This window comes from Bos indicus x Bos taurus, chromosome 5 (assembly GCF_003369695.1).
Source record: "Bos indicus x Bos taurus breed Angus x Brahman F1 hybrid chromosome 5, Bos_hybrid_MaternalHap_v2.0, whole genome shotgun sequence".
NCBI lineage: Eukaryota > Metazoa > Chordata > Mammalia > Artiodactyla > Bovidae > Bos > Bos indicus x Bos taurus.
In genome coordinates, this window is record NC_040080.1 from 56,022,922 (window position 1) to 56,028,921 (window position 6,000).

Genomic DNA, 6,000 nt, shown 5'->3' on the forward strand with positions numbered 1-6,000 from the left:
AGTGAGTCGGCTCTTCGCATTAGGTGGCCAAAGTACTGGAGCTTCAGCTTCAGCATCAGTCCTTCCAATGAATATTTAGTTTATTTAGTTGATTTCCTTTAGGATTGGCTGATTTGATCTCCTTGCTGTTCAAGGGACTCTCAAGAGTCTTCTCCAGCACCACAGTTCAAAAGCATCAATTCTTCAGCGCTCAGCCTTCTTTATGGTCCAATGCTCACATCCATAGATGAATACTGGAAAAACCACAGCTTTGACCATAAGGACCTCTGTCAGCGAAGTGACTTCTCTACTTTTAATTCAGCAACTCTAGCCAGAAGAAAAAGAATAACTGACTAGGAAATTAGACAAAATGATAACTAAGCTTATTTCCTTAGGACTGTGATTATTCCCTGCTGCTGCTGCTAAGTCACTTCAGTCATGTCTGACTCTGTGCGATCCCACAGATGGCAGCCCACCAGGCTCCCCCATCCCTGGGATTCTCCAGGCAAGAACACTGGAGTGGGTTGCCATTTCCTTCTCCAATGCATGAAAGTGAAAAGTGAAAACGAAGTCGCTCAGTCATGTCCAACTCCTAGTGACCCCATGGACTGCAGCCCACCAGGCTCCTCCGTCCATGGGATTTTCCAGGCAAGAGTACTGGAGTGGGGTGCAAGACCTGAAATCTGAAATACAGTGCAGTAAAACTGAAATGCGTGAAAACCGAAACTCATACAGCACAGAAGTGTTGTCGAAAAAAATGGTTTTCAAACTTCAAAGCAATGATCTTTAAATTCTGGTGAACGTCTAAACTGTGGTGTTGGAGAAGACTCTTGAGAGTCCCCTGGACTGTAAAGAGATCAAACCAGTCAATCCTAAAGGAAATCAGGCCTGAATATTCATTGGAAGGACTGATGCTGAAGCTGAAGCTCCAATATTCTGGCCATCTGATGGGAAGAGCCGACTCATTGGAAAAGACTCTGATGCTGGGAAGACTGAAGGCAAAAGGAAAAGAGGGCGGCAGAGGATTAGATGGTTAGACAGCATCACCTACTCAACCGACATGAATTTCAGCAAACTCCAGGAGATAGTGAAGGACAAGGAAGCCTGGGGTGCTACAGTCCACGGGGTTGCAAAAAGTTGGATACAATTTGTTAAAACATACAAATGCCAAGCTACCATCTCAAGCCTCTGGAGTCAGAATCCATAAATGTGCAGTCAAGACATTCATATTTTGAGCAGCTTCCCAGGTGATTACGACGCGCAGTATGAGAATTACATGATTAAGTATAGTCTTCACTGGCAGCAAAACCTGGGTTCAAATGCCAGGTTTCATAAAAGCACTATAACCACCAACTAGCCTCCCTAACACTATTTTCAGTCTTTAAAAAAGGGAAACTGTCACCCATGCCTCAAGTAACTGTTGTGAGGATTAAAGACAATGATGCACACAAAATACTGAGAACAATTCCTGGCACATTTCATAAGAAGTCAATAAATTCATACATTTAACAAACATTTATTAAGCACTTACACAGTATCAAGACATGAGGGAAATCTCATTAATTTAACAAGTATTAATCAGTATGGCAATTCTGCAATGGCGTCATGAGAACATATAATCAGGGGAATGTATCCTAATTAGGAAAGTCTTCCCTGATGCAAGCTGAATGAAGAGCAGGCGTTAACTGGATGAAAAGGAAAGGAAGAGCATTTTCAGGCAAAGGAAGCATCATAATCAAATGCCATACACCTGAAGCAGAACAGAAAGAACAAAGTGACCAGGAGAAGAAGAGGAGGCCAGAAGGCGCTGTGGAGATGAGGTTGCAAAGGCAATTAAGAGCTGCCCAAACAACCTGTTAAAGATTTTAGTTTCTCTTAAAAAAAGTGAAGAGTTTCAAACATGAAGATTATGTGATCAGATCTGCATTTTGAAAAATCACTCAGTCTTGTGTGCAAAACTATAGAAGAAGCCAACAGTAAATGCAGGTAGACCCTAATTGTGTGCTCTGTGTGTGCTAAGTCGCTTCAGTCGTGCCTGCCCTTTGTGACCCTATGGACTGTAGCCTGCCAGGCTCCTCTATCCATGGAATTCTCTAAGCAAGAATACTGGAGTGGGTTGCCATTTCCTACTCCAGGGATCTTCCCGATCCAGGGATCAAACCTGTGTCTCTTATGTCTCCTGCAGTGGCAGGCGGGTTCTTTACCGCTAGGGCCACCTGCTACTGCTACTAAGTCACTTCAGTCGTGTCCGACTCTGTGCGACCCCACAGACGGCAGCCCACCAGGCTCCCCCATCCCTGGGATTCTCCAGGCAAGAATACTGGAGTGGGTCTCCATTTCCTTCTCCAATGCATGAAAGTGAAAGTGAAGTCGCTCAGCCATGTGCAATCCTAGTGACCCCATGGACTGCAGCCTACCAGGCTCCTCCGTCCATGGGATTTTCCAGGCAAGAGCACTGGAGTGGGTTGCCATTGCCTTCTCCGTAGGGCCACCTGGGAAGACCCTAATTAGGAGACCATAAATAATTCAAATGAGAAATGATAGTGGTTGGAACTCGAATACTAGTGTAAAGACCAGGAGTAGACTCAACAGATAATCAAATAAGACTCCAGGAGAGACTGATATGAGACAGGAAGTTGTCAAACTTGAACTCCTATAGAAAGGATGATGAAAACTAGTCACTTGAGTCAAACACAGTAAGAGGACCTATTTTTCTTGGGAGGTAAGTCATGACTTTCAAACATGTGAGTATGAATAGTTACTCCTAATTATGGGATTGGTTTTTATAGAAACATTTCAGTGTACATTGCGCTTGTATTTTACTGAGTGTTTTATTTTACTGGATGCTTTTGGATATCAGACAGAACAGAATAGGTTTCTGCATGTGTGTAAAATGGATCTGAACAGAATGAAGGTCCTTACTTTCCTTTAGGTTCTTTCCTTTAAACACTCCCTCAAAATTGTCTTTCATGACTACAGTTTAATAGTGTCTCAAGAATTCTACTTATACGCTCAGCTGATAAATTATTTTAAAACTTAAAAAAATTAGTATTAAAATGGAAAAAAGATAAAAAGCCAAAGGAAAAAATAACCTGTAAAGTCCAAAAGGAAGCTTCAACCACGTGACTTTCAATCTGTTACCAGAACATGAACATGAAGGGGGTTTTATTGTGACAGGCTGGTTTGGAGCATTAACCTTAAACCATATTAATATTCCAGAATGAAAAGGCTTGCGAATGCGACTTAGGAAACTTCTTACTCATAGAATCCAACTTGTAAATTTTTTGACTCCAGACCTTGATCTATAAAAATACTAGTTTGCAACTTAAAACTGTGTCACTACTGACTTGGTGCTTTTAAGTCGCTTGAGACTGGAGCCTCAGGAAGACTGTTAGGGGAGCTGACTTGACAACACTGGTTCCCTTAATTACTGACCACAGGTATGTACTCTGTCGGATCCCAAGTTTTTGCAAGCTTCATGGGTCTCAACCTTCTTCCATCCTTTCTCTCCCACTTAGAAAAACAGGAGAGCAGGAGCCTCGGAGAGGGTATTTAACAAAACACCTGCCCCACCCACCTCACAAACAATAACCTTCCATTCCAGAACTAAAGCTCCTGTCAGAAAAGGACGCTGGGCCGGACGGCCTCAGATGGTAACCCAGGTTATCAGAGGCGCACCTCAACACTGAGGGGAGCTCTTCTCACCCAGTCCCGGAGTAGTGTCCTATTTCCCAAAACGGAACCAAGATCTCCACCGCGGAAACCCGAGCTCCTGAGCCTGAGCACGGGGCTCTCCCTCCAGCAGATGGCTCCAGCCCGGGGTCTCCAGTCGCTTCCAGGCCTCTTTGGGAGACTCGGGCCTCCCGGATCCGCTCCCCGCAGCTTCCCGCTCCCCTAGCCCGGCTTCGCGCGAGGGCGCCTACCGCCCAGCTGGCCCCACCTGCAGCCAGGAGGCCCGTCACCAGGCAACAGTCGCCAGCCCCTGGGACCTTGAGAGGCCTACCCCGGGCGCGGGTCCTTCCCCATTCCTTCTCTCTGCCTGGGGAGCCCGGGCGGGTGCGCGATCGGTGAAGGAGGTCGTTCGGTGCCCATGGGCGGTCACTCACCTCTTCCCCTTCTCCCTCAGAAGGGGCGGCCCTGGGGCTCTTCCCCACCCCGCCCCCCAAACGCCTCTCGGCTGCTCCTGCTCAGCCTCGGCGCCTGGCCGCTGCCACCGGCTTACTCCATAGCCTCCTACACTCGTGCGGCCTCAAAGGCTGGAACCGGAGGAGGGGAAAGGGGAGGGGAGGGGCGGGAGTGGGGAGGAAGAGTAAAGGAGGGGGAGGAAGACCGAAAGACCAGTCGGTCCTGGCATGACATCACTTCCGGCTTGTTCGGAAGGGGCGGGACCAGGACGTCTTTGACACCCCCCCCCCGAAGAGAGCCAAGTGGGGGCGGGGCCACGGGCCGGAGGCGGAGCCCGGTGGACGAGGTTAGGGCAGTTCATTTGACTCCGCGGTTCCATAGCCTTGCCTTGACTGCCAGATCCAGCTTCCCGGCCCTGGGCGGAACGGATCGAGCTTCGTGAGCCGTAGAGGCTCCAGGAAAAGAAGGACAGGTAGCCCTTTAGAGCCTAGACAAATGTGCCCTAAAGAGGGGGACAGCTGAGGAGAGCGAAGGTTTGGACTTTGAGCTCAGGCCTCTGGGGCTCGCCCCTTTCCTGGATCCGCCCCTTTCCCCGCCCACCTGTCCTCTCAGTCTGACTGAGGACCGCCTCTGGGTCTTTTCAGAAGCTGCGCTTCTTGGGGAGTCCTGGAAAGCAGTGCTTCTCAGACTTTAACATGAACACATGATTTGGGGATGTTATTAAAATGCAGCGTGGATTCAAGAGTACGGTCTGATGGTCTATGTTTCTAAGACGTTCATAAGATGATGCCAATGCTGCAAGTCCTTGAGCTCGAGGACTATTTCTTTAACCTGGCCTACTCGTTTAATGACGCTTAGCGAGGCAGATGGTCCGTGGAAAATAACTCTGTCTCCAGCGCTCATAGACTCCTAGGCTTATCTACCCCACCCTACCCTAACTTCGACCGTACTTGCTTCTACTCCTCAAACCTTCCCCTTTCCACTCTGCCCTCCACCCCCTGCTCCTGTCTACGCACTGTCCACAAGGTCTTGCGCTGTAATAGTTCAAGGATAGACAGCTTCTGCTACAGAAGGCGTTTGAAGGTGACTGTTTCTTTGCTCTAAACATCACACCATTATGTAAAATTGGCACCCATTTTCCTATTACTTACTCCTTGGAAGAAAGTTATGACCAACCTAGACAGCATATTAAAAAGCAGAAACATTACTTTGCCAACAAAGGTCTGTCTAGTCAAAGCTATGGTTTTTCCAGTAGTCATGTATGGATGTGAGAGTTGGACTATAAAGAAAGCTGAGCGCCGAAGAACTGATGCTTTTGAACTGTGGTGTTGGAGAAGATTCTTGAGAGTCCCTTGGACTGCAAGGAGATCCAACCAGTCCATCCTAAAGTAAATCAGTCCTGAATGTTCATTGGAAGGACTGATACTGAAGCTGAAACTCCAATACTTTGGCCACCTGATGCGAAGAGCTGACTCATTTGAAAAGACTCTGAGGCTGGGAAAGATTGAAGGCAAGAGGAGAAAGGGACGAAAGAGGCTGAGATGGTTGGATGGCATCACCGACTCAATGGACATGAGTTTGGGTACACTCCAGGAGTTGGTGATGGACAGGGAGGCCTGGCGTTCTGCGGTCCATGGGGTCGCAAAGAGTCAGACACGACTGAGCCACTGAACTGAATTGAACTTCCAGTTATTCATAGGCAAAGGAAGAAAGACTTAAATTCTTGGATTCTAACAACAAAAATCTAGAAACAACATTCTAGATGTTTCAATTTATTCCCTTATCTTACTAAAAAATTTTTATTAAAAATTCACTGGGGTAGGAGGGAATGAAGAGTGACTGCTAACTGTATAAAGTCTTCTTTTTGAAGTGATGAAATGGTCTGGAGTTAGATGA

The 6,000-nt window shown here is 47.2% G+C and overlaps 1 protein-coding gene across 6 annotated transcripts in view; it reads right to left on the bottom strand.

Moving 5' to 3' along the window:
• The window catches only part of SCYL2 (SCY1 like pseudokinase 2), a 57,242-nt gene extending 52,888 nt beyond the window's left edge, over window positions 1–4,354 (bottom strand). For 2 of the 6 annotated variants that reach the window (XM_027542044.1, XM_027542046.1), the window contains exon 1: window positions 4,086–4,253. The gene's annotated coding sequence lies outside the window, so the exon portion shown is untranslated. Of the gene's footprint in view, window positions 1–3,657; window positions 3,845–3,982 lie in introns of those variants that run through there. The other 4 variants (XM_027542045.1, XM_027542047.1, XM_027542049.1 and 1 more) reach the window with 4 other exon arrangements.
• Between the last annotated feature and the right edge of the window lie 1,646 nt (window positions 4,355–6,000).